Source organism: Mirounga leonina, unplaced genomic scaffold (genome assembly GCF_011800145.1).
Source record: "Mirounga leonina isolate KUSES-001 unplaced genomic scaffold, KU_Mleo_1.0 Mir_168, whole genome shotgun sequence".
Lineage (NCBI taxonomy): Eukaryota > Metazoa > Chordata > Mammalia > Carnivora > Phocidae > Mirounga > Mirounga leonina.
The window spans coordinates 9,438,757-9,454,249 of record NW_023270426.1 but is presented as its reverse complement, the minus strand read 5'-3'; positions in this window follow the sequence as shown (position 1 = coordinate 9,454,249).

The window sequence follows — 15,493 nt, the reverse complement described above, 5'->3', positions numbered from 1 at the left end:
TGTCTGACCCCTTTAAAGAACAAAAATAATCCCTCTGTGAATTACCTGCTGTGATTTTCTCCTGTGGCAGTGGAAGGAAATGATAAAGCAGGGAGGACAAAAAGAGATTTTCTCTGCTCGACTCAAGAGACCCCCAAACCTTTCTAGTACAAAACAAACCTTTAATCACAAGTGGGACTTTCTGGAAAGAACTTAGTCATTTGTGGCTGTTTTCACCTTACCCTAAGCTATTAATTAACATCTTTTTGGCAAGTAAACTTTGACACTCTGGCCTGAATCAAAGCCTGCATTTGCAAAACTTCACGAACAGCATTGTTGGTTGTTTCTAAATACACGTTCCCTGAAAAAAGCAACAGAAGGTAATGCTGGATTGTAGGAAAGGTATTAATTTTCTTTCTCTAGCTTTTCAGTCAATGAGGATATATTTTAAATCCTTTTCCATCTCTGAAAAAAAATCTCTAAGAGGAGAAACAGATGGTCTACCCCACCTAGCACACCTGTTTTACTGGTTACTCTTAGTCAGACAAAGCTTCAAACATAAAAGACTCACACTGATTTACTAAGAATAACTCCATAATTATAAAATGCATGTACCTCTACAGAGTGTGAAGGAACTGAGGTGTTTTCCATTTTTTTAAAAGTACCATTGTCATTAATAAAAAAATTTTTCCTGAAAGTGAGGAAAGATCGTCTGCTTTTTTGTTTAAACTCTAAAAGTAAAGCATGTTCAGTGTCATAATTTTAAGAATGCAGAAAAAGGGCGCCTGGGTGGCTCAGTTGGTTAAGCGACTGCCTTCGGCTCAGGTCATGATCCTGGAGTCCCCGGATCGAGTCCCGCATCGGGCTCCCCGCTTGGCAGGGAGTCTGCTTCTCCCTCTGACCCTCCTCCCTCTCATGCTCTCTGTCTCTCATTCTCTCTCGCAAATAAATAAATAAAATCTTTAAAAAAAAAAGAATGCAGGAAAAAATATTAAGAATATGACAAAAACCATGCCAGGTTTCAGCACCTAGAGATAATCGCTATTTGTATTTTGAATAGCATACTTCCAAGGGTCTCTCGATATAGAGGATTATAGAATTAGGATAATATTGTATAGGTTGTACTGTAATCTGTTTTTTAAAATCTGCGTTGTGTTTTGTACATCTTTCCATGTTAAATACACATATAGTTAATCATCATTTTTTTGTTATGCCTGTATGGCATTCTGATGTGTGACTATAACCTAATTTATTTATAAACCTCTTATTGATGAACCATTAGACTATTCTAAGAATTTAGTGTGATATTCCTATAAAATATTCTTGAGGATTTATTTTATTATCTTCCCGAGATGTATTACTAGTAATGTAATTATCAAGTTAAAGTTTATGTAGTTTTTCGAGGTTGTTGTGTTTTGCCAGACTGCCTTCCGAGAGGTTTGTACCTATCTAAATCCTATCAACATTACAAAAGAGTTGGCATTTTCTCTCCAGCTCGCCAACCATGGGCATTTGAAAGATATTTAAAAAGTTCTTGTAGGTGAAAAACTATATGTCAGTGTTGTATCTACTTACATTTTTTTAAGTTTGAACTAAAGGCTATTTTCATTTGCCTGCTGGCCATTTGTATTAATTTTATCCTTTACCCATATTTCTATTAGAGAATATTTTTCTTACTGACTAAGGATCTCACTATATATTAGATTAAGCAAAATGAATTTATTGAATTTCTAAAGGAGCTGCTTTTTCTACATTTACGTTTGGAAGCTTCAGATGTAAAATGTTATCCTTACATGTACAGGCAAACCACTAGAATTCTGCTAAGAGTAAAAAAAAAAAGAAAAGAAAAGAACATTGCTAGGACAAAATGCTTTAAAAGGCTTTATTTTCTCCATTCAGGAGAGAGTTCAAACGACAGTTGTAAAAAATAATTTCTAATAGTCGTTATGTAAGGAACTCGGTTAGTCAGGAGCAGTGAAAATCAAGGCAAGCCAAAGAACGTAAAACCAATCTAGGTCTGCATCCGCATGCTTTTAGGCTACGGTCCCCATGAATTCTTGTCTAGCTCTCTAAAATGGTAGGATGCAGTATCTACTCTCTGTCTCACTTACACAAAAGAACCTGAAACTCAAGAAGTAAATGAGGGCAACGGGATGCTGCCTTTGTGAAAATCATGTAGCCACCTGTGTCCCCACTTAGGCTTTAATTAGGGGGATCACATCACATCATGTTGGGAGAGCAAGCCACCCTAAATGAATGCTTCTCCACTATTCCTGAGGAACACGGTGAATTCAGACATCTGCTTAGCTAAGTCTCACTTGAGGTTCTGCGTTTTGCCAGGGGCTCTAAAGAAGGCGATGTAGAGGCAGACAAAAGGTTTTCTTACTCTCTCCGAGCCTTAGAAACCACCCTTCCAAGCTTTCAGATGAGAGTCAAAAAAATAGAAGAATAAGATATGTAGGATGTAATACAATGTATGCAGATTTCTTACGTAGAAACAGTGAGTAGAGACTTAGGTTTAAATTCTAGGTCATCGAGAAACAGATCTACAAGAAAATTTCTTAGACCATATCTCGAGGACAGAGGAAGCATCTTACTTAATTTGACTCTGTTTTCACCCCTTTCAGTGGAAAGAATGAGCTCTTTACTCAATGATATGGTTTTGACACAAAACACGTTCAAAGAAGGATCCTTGAAAGGCATGGGATCATTCACGTGGTCAAGCCACAAGTAAGGCAAGATGAAAAATGAGAGTGCGATTTTCTTCTTCCTTGAACTCTGTCTTTTAGAGAAAAGTTGGGGAGGGGGACCAAACATTTGTATAAAATCAGAATAAGGGCGCCTGGGTGGCTCAGATGGTTAAGCGTCTGCCTTCGGCTCAGGTCATGATCTCAGGGTCCTGGGATCGAGTCCCTCATCCGGCTCCCTGCTCCTTGGGAGCCTGCTTCTCCCTCTGCCTCTCTCTCTCTGTCTCTAATGAATAAATAAATAAAATCTTTTAAAAAAATAAATAAAATTAGAATAAAATGCAAAATATGTGTGTGTACAAAATCCTGTCTTGTTCACAAGGTCACTGCTGGTTTTATAAGGATATCTTATTTCCTAACTAGATTGACAACTCCTTTTAGGTGGGGATTTATCTCACAATTTTCTCGTATTCCCACACAACATATAAAACAAGTATTTATTAATAGATTGCTTTGCAAGGCTTTGGGCAAATGAGCTAAAAGCATCTACAGTTGTGTGACACAGTTTGCTTATAATTATGCCTTGAAGAATATATTATAAACTCCATCAAAGAATTCTGCAAGACAGAGTTGATTTCAAAAGAATTGAATAAAGCCACATTTAATAATTTTCAGAGAGTATAGTGAATCTCCTAAAAACAGGCCATTATGTATTTTGTATGTATCGTGTGTGTGTGTGTGTGTGTGCACGCGCACGTCTGTCTGCTTTCCCTACCACGGTGGAAAAGCAATTTTGGTCTGAGACATGATAAATAATCAACAATATAAACACAGCATTTTGTAACACTTTGATTCCCAGGTAAGAACACATGATGAAGAACCTTTATGTTTTCTGCAAAAACAACAATCAAAATGGCCAGTTGACCGTCAGCAATTTGTTCTTGCATGAAAGGCTGTCATTAGACATATCTCTAAAGCTAAACTGGAACTTCTAGTTTTGTTAGCCTCCCTTTATAAGTACAACCCTTTATATTCAGAGGACCCAAGAGTGTCTTATGTTCCTGAAATATACACCCACACGCCCACACTTGCTTCTAGATAACAGGCGATTACAAGACAGTTACTGCATGCATTTCTTTTTGTTACAGAAGGTTTCGTTTAGACACTTATATAAATCAGTTATAATCTGAAGTTATTGTGATGATTTGCTTTAACATCATTATCCTTTATGGACATTTCATAATGGATAAAGAAGTGGAATGCTCCATTAAATACAAAATAATCTTTAAAATTTTGAAATACATTGTAGGCTATAATAGAATGTCTTCAACAAATGCGTGCAATAGTCTATATGTTGAATTATGCAGTAACTATAAACAAAATATGTTGACTAGATTTGAACAGCAAAATTCTAAAATAAAAAAAAATAGGTTGATTCTTATAACTACTACAGTATAATATTGTGAGAATTTCCAAACATGTTTGGCTGTCAGGATTTCAGGATTTTTTAAAAAGATTTTTATGATTTATTTGAGAAAGAGAGAGAGAAAGTGATCATGAGTAGGGAGGAAAGGCAGAGGAAGAGGGAGAAGCAGACTTCCCGCTGAGCAGGGAGCCAGATTTGGGGCTCCATCCCAGGTCCCGGAGGTTGTGACCTGAGCCGAAGGCAGATGCTTAACCAACTGAGCCACCCAGGAGCCCCAGGAATTCAGGATTTTTTAAAATAAAAATCTACAGGGCACACATAAAAAAAAAAGTAGTGAAACCAATGAGTAGTATGATCTACTTTTGCCCAAACACTCCATTCTCTGTCAATTAAACAGATTCGGTTTTTATGTTATCTCACAATAATTATAATGATATTAATATTTATTAGGCATTTATGTGCCAGGTGCTGTGCTATACTGATTCCTTAAATTAGCACTGTGAAGTAAGTATTACCCCAGCTATTTTACAGATAAAAAACTGTGGCTGAAGAAGAGTCAGTAACTTGCCCAGAGTCACGGAGCGACTCGAAGGACCTGGCTGAGATTTCCATCTCGCTTGGCAGTCTATGCCTTTGGCTCTTATCATTGCTTCAAAAAAGTACTAATTGAGCATAAACTATGTGTCATGCACCCTGCTAGATGCTGAAGATAAAGTAGTCAACTAAAAAATTCTCGATCTCAATGGGGATTGGCAGGAGGGACAAAAACAGCAAGTGAAAAAAACAAATGGCGAAAGTAATCCCCTCTGTATGAAGTGCTGTAGCCCAGGCATGTATACGTCCTGGGGAGGTGGCATTGCTGAGTCCGATGTTTCTCCCTAGTAATACCAGGTGATTGAAATCAGCATCTCATTGATATTCTACTATCCCTCACCCTTGCAGGTTGAAGTAACAGAATACAGAAAAATCTTTGATTTCTATTATTGGCCAGTCTATCATCTGGCTCGTCCCTTCCACCGTAAAGGAAGCTAGAGGGAAACATGCCTGGAGGGAGGATCCACACCCCATAGCAGAGGCTTGCTCCCTGCCTCAGGAGTTAAGCTTCCCCTCAAAGTGGCCGGACTGGGTCTCTGATCCACCTGGTGGACACTCAGAGTTTCAAAATTTGTACACTGGAACAGATGGTTATCAGTTGATAGAGACAGTGCCTATCTCATTTATGGATTATTTTATGATTTTATGGTGGCCATATTTTGGAATAAGTTCCAATGACCTCTTGTGGCAAGGGCCACACCTCTGAGAACACTATCAGTCAGACTCATGGCTCCATTTTAACCTAAGACTGTTTCCTCCCTTCAAGTACATGCCTCATGACATCAACAATATTCAGGATTGCTTTTTTTTTTTTTTTAAGATTTTATTTATTTGAGAGAGAGTGCGCACATAAGCAGGGAGGAGGGGCAGAGGGAGAGGGAGAAGCAGACTCCCCGCTGAGCAGGGAGCCCAACGCGGGGCTCGATCCTAGGACTCCAGGATCATGACCTGAGCCGAAGGCAGCCGCTTAACCAACTGAGCCACCCAGGCGCCCCAGAATTGCTTTTAATCACTTGACTTGAACAGGTACCCTGTACATGCATCCCTGGATGGCCCCCAATACATAATTCGCATTAGTAGCCTTCAAAATACCCATTACCACCCGGAGAACCGAACCCAAATGGTCTCCACATGTGCTCTAGACATCACTACCTTCGTTAATATTCCAGGAAACAAGCCACAGCGGTTGTACGAAGTCTCTTTTAAACTTCGTCCCACTTGGAAGACGCCTTAGCGTGCTAGGGCTCCCGTAACAAACACAGACTAGGTGGCTTGAACAGCTGAAGTTTATTTCCTCATGATCCTGGAGGCTAGAAGTCCAAGATCAAGGTGTTGACATGGTTGGTTTCTTCTGAAGCCTCTTTCCTGGCTGGTAAGTGCCTATTGTCTCTCTGTGTGTCTGGCTCTGTGTGGGTCCTAATTCTGTCTTCTTGTAAGGACACCACTTATACTGGAGTAGGGCCCACCGTAATGACCTCATATTAACTTAATTACCTCTTTATAAGCCCTATCTCCAAATACTGAAACACACTCTGAAATACTGAGGGTTAGGGCTTCCAGCATATGAGTTTGGGGGTGGCTGGGGTGAGGGCAAATGACAGGGAATAACAGGAACATTTACAAGATACGAGAGCATTCCCTAGCCAATCTATCTTTCAGTTACAGAGTATATAGGATTTTACGGTGAGTCCTCAAGTCCTAATAGCTCCTAAGGTGGGCCTCCAGGTGGCATGGGGATATTCTCCCCACCCCTTTACAGAGGAGGGCGGCTTCCTCCAGCACAGTGTTTGCTAGAGAGGTGTCTACGCCACTGGACAGGAAGCTGGGGGGTATAAATAACGTTGAATCACATAGTGAAAGTGACCGAATTCCCTTACAGTTCTGAGGAAGTCATCTGGCAGTCTGAGTTTGTTGGTAATGTTTTTAACACTTGCTAATTCCTCCCTACCCATTGCTCCTCCCCACCCTCCCCCCTTTTCCTAAACAAACAGAAATCAGACCTCAAGCTCAAGAGCCTAACTGAATAGCCATCCCTAACTAAATACTATTTTTGTTACATGTTAGTTTTCATTGAATTCATGAGGTCACCCACCATTCCATTTGTGGCGATTCTGTTTTCCTGTTAAATTCATGATTTTTTTTTTTTACATAACATGAAGTCTTTAAGTTAAAAGAAAAAAGTGACTCAGTTGAAAGAAATTTTTTTTTTTTTAAAGATTTTATTTATTTATTTGAGACAGAGAGAATGAGAGAGAGAGAGCACATGAGACGGGGGAGGGTCAAAGGCAGAAGCAAGCTCCCTGCTTAGCAGGGAGCCCGATGCGGGACTCGATCCAGGGACTCCAGGATCATGACCTGAGCCGAAGGCAGCCGCTCAACCGACTGAGCCACCCAGGCACCCGAAAGAAAAATATTAATGATCGTGCTCGCGATAGGTGCAAATGGAAAGATCTGGAAGGCGGTTTACAAAGGATCGAAAGTCTTAATGCTCTCCCATGTAAGATGAGCAGAAATAGTGGTCTTCCGGTGTTTGAGTTGTCCACGAGGGGACACTCCCTTAGAGCAAAGGCACTTCTGGATCCAACCTGAGCGATCGCTGTCAGTATCATGGTCAACGCTGGTTTCCAGGGTTCTGCTCCCCTCCCCAGAGTGATGGAGACAGTAGGGGCATAGCTGTCTTCCCCAGCTGTTCTCCTGAAAACTCCCATACCCAGGATCTAAACGAATAGCTACCTGCAGGGCAGGGGCTCTGCCTCTGGATCCTCTCCCTTTTGCTTCAGTTTCCAGCGTTGACATCAGCAAGGCCCTCGCCTTGGTAAAGGAGCAGCTGGTAACAGAAGCTGAGTGCAGACGCGTGTAGACAAAGCAACATTTCTGACTTGGATCTGAAAACTTCCAGGAAATCCCAGCCTGTATTCGATTCATCGTTCTTTTCCAAGCTTGTTCTGTCTCTTTGCCACACTTTCGTTTTACAGTTTGTGGTTTTCGTTCCTTGCTTTCCTACCGGATTTCCGATTTAACACTAATTTTAGGACTCAGGTAGCTCAAAAAGGAGCTTGGTATATGTTGTGTTTGAGACCTGGCTTTGTAAACGGTTTTATCTGCAAGAGTAAGATATTTTCTTATTTGGTTAAATAGTCTTGTTTATATGATGGTTTTAGAAGAATTATTAATCCTTGGGGGAAATGTATTTTAAACAAAGAGAACAGTTTACAAAATAGCATTTCTGGTGAAGTACTACTTTTTAAAAAGCACTCTATGTATACACATATTATATATAACAATTAATTCATATGTAATTGGAAAACTATGCGATAATGTTATTAATGGTTCTTTAGCTGAAGAGATTCTAAGGGTTTTTAATCTTATTCTTTATACCTTTCTACATGTTCTCAATTTTCTACGTTTCATTTTTATTTTGTTTAAAATTATCAAAATATTATTAAATTTAAAACAGACCTCATGTGGGGAAATAAACAAACAAACTGGTCTATTCAAATGTTTCCAGGATGAAGCTTCTAAGGGTGACTAGCCACTGCTGTCCAGGCCCTTTGAGAAATTTCTTTTGCCCTCTGCTGAGAAAGGGATGGAAATGCTATAGCTAGTCCTGAACCATTTTCTACCAAGAGACACGGTCTTCGGTGAGATACAGGGTCAACAAAACAAAACAAGTTTGGCTGACTTTCTTAGCACTAGGTTAGGTGAAATCTTTCTTTTTTCCTCAAAGAGATGAAAAAAACAGTCACAGCTTTTGTTACAGGATTTGTGAAAGCAAAAGACAAGTGAAAAGAGGCAGGCAGCAAGAAAGAATATCAATCACCAGATACATTATTTTATTTCTTTATGGACCATTTCTTTCACACACACACACACCCCATCATAAAGCTTTTTCCGTGGCAATGGTTCTCAATCTTTTGAACCCCTATCATCCAGCAGATCCAACATGGTTCCAAAGGGTAGCTAATTTTCCATGAGGCAAGCAAGAGAGCCTCATACAGATGCAAATCAGAATGGGGAGTGATTTTACTTAGATAAAATTATTTCTAGTTGCTTCTGATACCCCCACTTTGAGAATTACTGCTGTATAGTATTTTGTTGACTTTTTTGAATATTTATTAGATCAACATCACCTATTAAAAAAAAAAGCTTTGCTATCTTCTGCTAAACATTGTTAGCATTCTCCCTTCACCCTTCCTCACTGTGCCCTAATTTTTTGTCATGTCTCCAAAACCCACATGCTTCAGCGAAAGGTGACTTCATCTCTAGCCTAGGAGCTAGGCCTGGTTGATTTAAAGGTAACCTCAGGCTGTGATCATGAAGACAGCATGGTACTGGCGCAAAAACAGACACATAGATCAATGGAACAGAATAGAGAGCCCAGAAATGGACCTTCAACTCTATGGTCAACTAATCTTTGACAAAGCAGGAAAGAATGTCTAATGGAAAAAAGGCAGTCTCTTCAACAAATGGTGTTGGGAAAATTGGACAGCCACATGCAGAAGAATGAAACTGGACCATTTCCTTACACCACATACAAAAATAGACTCCAAATGGTTGAAAGACCTCAATGTGAGACAGGAGTCCATCAACATCCTAAAGGAGAACACAGGCAGCAACCTCTTCGACCTCAGCCGCGGCAACTTCTTCCTAGAAACATCGCCAAAGGCAAGGGAAGCAAGGGCAAAAATGAACTATTGGGACTGCATCAAGATAAAGGAAAGGAAACAGTCAACAAAACCAAAAGACAACTGACAGAATGGGAGAAGATACTTGCAAATGACATCTCAGATAAAGGGCTAGATCCAAAATCTATAAAGAACTCATCAAACTCAACACCCAAAGAACAAATAATCCAATCAAGAAATGGGCGGAAGACATGAACAGACATTTCTGCAAAGAAGACATCCAAATGGCCAACAGACACATGAAAAAGTGCTCAACATCGCTCGGCATCAGGGAAATCCAAATCCAGACCTCAATGAGATACCACCTCACACCAGTCAGAATGGGTAAAATTAACAAGTCAGGAAACGACAGATGTTGGCGAGGATGTGGAGAAAGGGGAACCCTCCTACACTGTTGGTGGGAATGCAAGCTGGTGCAGCCACTCTGGAAAACAGTATGGAGGTTCCTCAAAAAGTTGAAAATAGAGCTACCATAGGATCCAGCAATTGCACTACTGGGTATTTACCCCAAAGATACAAAAGTAGGGATCCGAAGGGGCACATGCACCCCAATGTTTATAGCAGCAACGTCCACAATAGCCAAACTGTGGAAAGAGCTGAGATGCCCTTCAACAGATGAATGGATAAAGATGTGCTATCTTCTTTATGAATGGATAAAGAAGATTGTATATATATATATATACACACACACACACACACACACACACAGTGGAAATATCCATTGTATATATATATTCCATATATATGGAATATATATATATATATATGGAATGGAATATTATGCAGCCATCAAAAAGAATGAAATCTTGCCATTTGCAACAACGTGGATGGAACTAGAGGGTATTATGCTAAGCGAAATAAGTCAATCGGAGAAGGACAAGTATCATATGATCTCACTGATATGAGGATCATAGGGGAAGGGAGGGGAAAACGAAACAAGATGAAACCAGAGAGGGAGACAAACCATAAGAGACTCTTAATCTCAGGAAACAAACTGAGGGTTGCTGGAGTAGAGGGCGTTGGGAGGGATGGGGTGGCTGGGATGGACGTTGAGGAGGGTATGCACTATGGTGAGCGCTGTGAATCGTGTAAGACTATGAATCACAGACCTGTACCCCTGAAACAAATAATACGTTATATGTTAATTTAAAAAAATTAAAAAATAAAGGTAACCTCAAATCCTTGCAACAGTGACTGGTTTAGGAATAGGCCCTGGGCAAGTCAGCCGTGGCGTTCCCCCAGCCATGAGATTGTTCAGGAATGAGCAACGGCCAAGGTGAGCCAATGGACTTCGGCTGGTTGGAAAGAAATGTCCTTTCTGTTAGGAGAAAGCCCCCAGAAGAGACAAATTCTTGCTCTGAAAAGCATTTTGTGGAGCCTTGATGCACAGGACTGTTTCCCACCTCGGAAAATGAAACCATTCTAATTGCAGAACACAGATGAGAAACTCACAGGGACTACACCCACCCTGATACCCCTCCTGCTGCTAAAGCCCCAGTTGCAACCATTCCCTTAGTCTGTAACCAGTGTGGGTAAACCTTTCCATTCCTTGTCCCTGAAAGCATACTAATACTGATACAATGTACATAATATTGAAGAATTCCTCAAAATGTGGGTTCATGATTCTAGTGTGAACTGAGTTTCACTTTATAGATTGGAATGAATAGGCTGCTTTAGTCTCTAACTATCGATTTAAGTTAATCCCCTTAAATAGCATCTTAAATATTAATACTAAGAGTTTCCATTAAATACAGCATAATAATACGGTCGGTTATGAGATGAGGGCTTTTAGCAATCACAAAATGCCAATGATCGTGAGGCAAATCTCAATAATAGGATTTGTGCTTAAACTATGTTTTACCTATAATGTCCTTGAGATCTAATCTTAAAATATCGGTGCTGATAAGTGATTAAGATACATTTCTTTGTGAATAATTCATGTATCAGATCATCAAGTTGAAGAATTACATTGAAGAGAGATTTCAATAACCATTTATAGTATCACAAAAATAATCCTTGTTTTTTAAAGGGATGTCTTTCAGATCATTCATTCATTCCGTTAAGTTTATTGAAATATTTTAAAACAACAAAGCTATAAAAATAAAAGCAGGTCAACTTAAAAAAACTCACCTTTTTCCCTCTTTAGTGAAATCACTTCATATTTTGTTCCATAAATTGTGCGTCTAAGAAATCAGTACCTTTAAGTATGTGGGAAGGACAGGTGATAAACAAAAAAAAACAAAAACCCAAACCCAGATGCTAGGTAATCTACACGAGTCTTTGCTAGAAAAAACTGCATTGACAGTGTAAGTTTTTGAAGATTACTTAGGTGCCAAAATAGTTGTGGAAATGCTATGCTCCATTTCGATAGGGAATCTTCTGCCCTTCAAAGATGCTTATTTTGAGGTTTCCACTTTTTTTTTTCCTTCATTAAACTGAGCAGTATCTATGTTGCAAACTACAGATGCATAGGCACTTTGGCATCCAATCTCCATTATTTACTTATATTTAATTTGCCAGATTCTTACATTCCCACACATCATAATAGCATGTGGCCACAGAGGAAATAAAGTATTCAGGCTGGCTGAATATTGACCATCTAGACTTAAATTGATTTCTACTTTGCTGACATGAAAAAGTAGGAAAAAGAAAAAGCAATGCTGAAAGAGAAAGCTCTTAAATTAAGGGGAAATGTATTAAATTAACTCTATTTTTTTGTTTGTTTGTGGGTGGAGGTTCATGTTGGAGACTTTAAAATGGAAAGCTGTATCTGATAGAGTCCAAACAGCGAACCTGAGCTTATTTGGGGGTTCTATTTCCAAAAATTGAAAACATTTTAATACAAAAAGACTTTCTTTTAGGGGTAGGACCTGTAAAGAAAATATCCCAATGAGCGAAATTTTAACCAAAGTGAATAACATGTCTGGATAGGTTATTATCTTTGGATGGAGCCAATGTTGATCTGAGAGGACTGGGAGACAAAAATATGTAGAATAATTTTGTTTCACTCCCGGTATCAGATTGAAGTACGTTGCTTGTTTTAAACGGATTTGAAGTTAATGCATCCGAGGAACTGCTATGAAGTTCTACCTTTTCAAAATGATAACATGAGGCACCCATACTCATGAGAACCAGGCTGGGTCGGGAGAAAGCTAATTGATCTAGGCAGAAAAGCTTTAGGGAAAGGACAAGAAGAAAAGAAACCCCAGCATGTGTGTAAGATGAGCCCTCCCTAGGCTCTCGTCTCAGAAGTGGTTAACTATTTGGATAGGATGATAATTGGGTCCATTGCAATGCATTTGTTATACCATTTAATGCTGTTTAAATGGAAGGAAAGTGGAATATCCGATCACTTTTCCTAAAACTTAAAAGCTCACTTTAATTAAAAAAAATCGCCCGTGAATTTGACGGAACGTAGATGTAGGATAAATTTATTCAAGCCTTCTGATTAAGTTCAGTGGGAAATTTTCCAAGATAGACAGTGATGTGAATTTGGATATTTGAAATTTAAAGACACCCCTGGGACTTCTGATGGTGCCTATGGTTCTGTTGTAGTCCCATTACGAAATAGGAGAAAGTCCTTGAAAACTTTTGATGTCTACATTTAAAAAAATTGAAGCTTAGGAGTTTGACAAAGGTAGAAAGCTGCCGGCCAGATATAAAAAAATAGTACAACATTTTATTTTGAAGAAATGAATATGCCAAGAAAATGGTTAATATTCTTATATTTTTACTTTACGATAGAGGATATTAGTCAACTATATCATCTGAAGCCAGGTTTAAAGTCCATCTACTGGCTAAAACCCCTCATAGTTTTGGCCACTTGTGCAACAAATATTTATTGAATGTCTATTCTGTTGCCATCGACTATTCTAGACCCTGGGGATAGAGAGTTGAACCAACAACGTCCTTGTCTCGTGGAACTTAATTAACAGATTATACTTTGTTGGCATTTGTGCTCTGAACTTAATGAGTTGTTAATTTAAACAAGGATATGGGATGCAATGTACCAAAATAGTGTTACAATTCCCAATAAGAAAAAAATAATGAACAAGTAATACAACGTCTTTTTATCTTTATCCTGCTCAATAGATATCATGTTGGTGTGTTCATATTCCTTGATGGAGATAACAGAAACTGGTTTATTAGTAAACACTGTCTGGATAGTGGACAAAGCTATAACATCCCATATCTCGGTATGATGCAAATGTTATCTAAGTAAGAATTATTAGAAACGGCTGACGAGGGGCGCCTGGGTGGCTCAGTCATTAAGCGTCTGCCTTCGGCTCAGGTCGTGGTCCCAGGGTCCTGGGATCGAGCCCTGCATTGGGCTCCCTGCTCAGTGGGGCGGGGGGGGGGTCTGCGTCTACCTCTCCCCCTCCCCCTGCTTGTGTTCCCTCTCTTGCTCTCTCTCTCTTTCTCTGTCAAAATATAAATAAAATATGTTTTAAAAAATGGCTGACGAATACATACTTGTGCAAACATACTTGGAAGATACTTCTCACTGTATTTCTGAGCACTGGCTGAAGTTCTGCAAAAGTCTAGATTTTTAAAATATTTTTCTTTGTCATGTAAGTATCCTTCTCACTCCCTCATGAAGTAATCCTCTTTGTTTATCAGATTTCTGTGGCGCTGCCAATGAGAATGCTAATGAAATATACAAGTTTCACATTTTATTTCTCTTTTTTTCCTTTTCTTTCCGTCAATTTTTCCCCTTTCTCTTCTTGAGACTTGTACAATAATCATATTTTTCAAGGTTAACCTACTCACTCTCGTGCCTGATATCCCTGTAAAATCATCTCCTTGTAGCACATCTTAACCTTCAAGTTTTTCCCAAAGTATCACCATAAATCTTTCTTTTCTCCTCTAGTCCAATTAATCACTTCTTCTCATTTTGTTAGCACCTTTCTGAAATCAAGTAGACTGCGAAGGGTTCCCTAATGCATCAGAGAATGGCTGGCAGAATCTGAGCCAACAGTCTCATAGCTACATTGCTTAATCTGCACCGAATGACATATCCACCTTTGTCCTCTATACACGTAAGTCTTGTATCTCTTACTATCCATCACTGGTGCAGATCCAATTCTAACATTGTTGTAAACTTGGCTTAATTTATTTAATGAGAATTTCTTGAGCCTCTGCTACAAATTTACTCAAGACGCTCTTCTAGGCACTAGGAGTACGGTAATGCACAAAATAGACATGTTCTCTAATTTACTGGAATTTGCTATTCCTGATTTTTGGGAGATTACATATTTCTGGCTAATGTTAGGATAATCCAGTCAATGTTGACCTTGCAGATTTTTAGCTAAAAGTTAAAAAATAATCACTGCTTCTTACCTTGTAATCAACTCTTGTCTGGAACATTCATCATTTTATGATAAAAATTTGTAACAATTTATAGAGTACACTAACATTCTGGTATCACAGTAGGGGACCCCTCACCGCTGACATCCAACCATTTTCATCTGAAGTAATTAGAATATTCAAGTCAGGTTTCCTGGGAACTTCCTTCACCTTATTGAAATAACAACAACTTCAACGTATGATTAGGGAAATAAATTTAATCTTCTCCAAACCCCTGGAGCACTATGTGGTTGTAGGACATTCCTTCCCCTTAGATATTGTCTTTCTCCCTTCCGTTACCACGAATAGTAAAGCGAATCTGGTTCAAGAATGTCAGTGATGAGCTTTTCAGCAAGTCCACCAAACGACCCCTTAGCTGAAGAAGAGGCTTGACATTGATGCAGTTTGGGTGGGGAAAAGGCTGAAGGTGTAGTCCAAAACAAATTTCTTTGAAGTATTAAGTTTTTTCTTTTTAGGTCACACAAAAATGTCTACTGTATCCATATAGCTTCATGTTTTAATTTCTTACCATCAACTAACATCGTTGTTCTCCTGATAGGATATAGGAATTTCTATTCCAGTTTTCTGGCACAGCTCCATGGGCTCAGGTCATATGTTCACCCCAGTTTGAAATCACTAGGGTAGCTTCACACAAGCTGTCAGATGACCTGGCCTCTCATTATTATCCAATTGTTCCAGTTATTCAACTTCACATTTTCTCATGTGTTAAAAAGTAATGAAAGCCCTGCTTTTCTTTCCACAGTGTTACTGGGAAG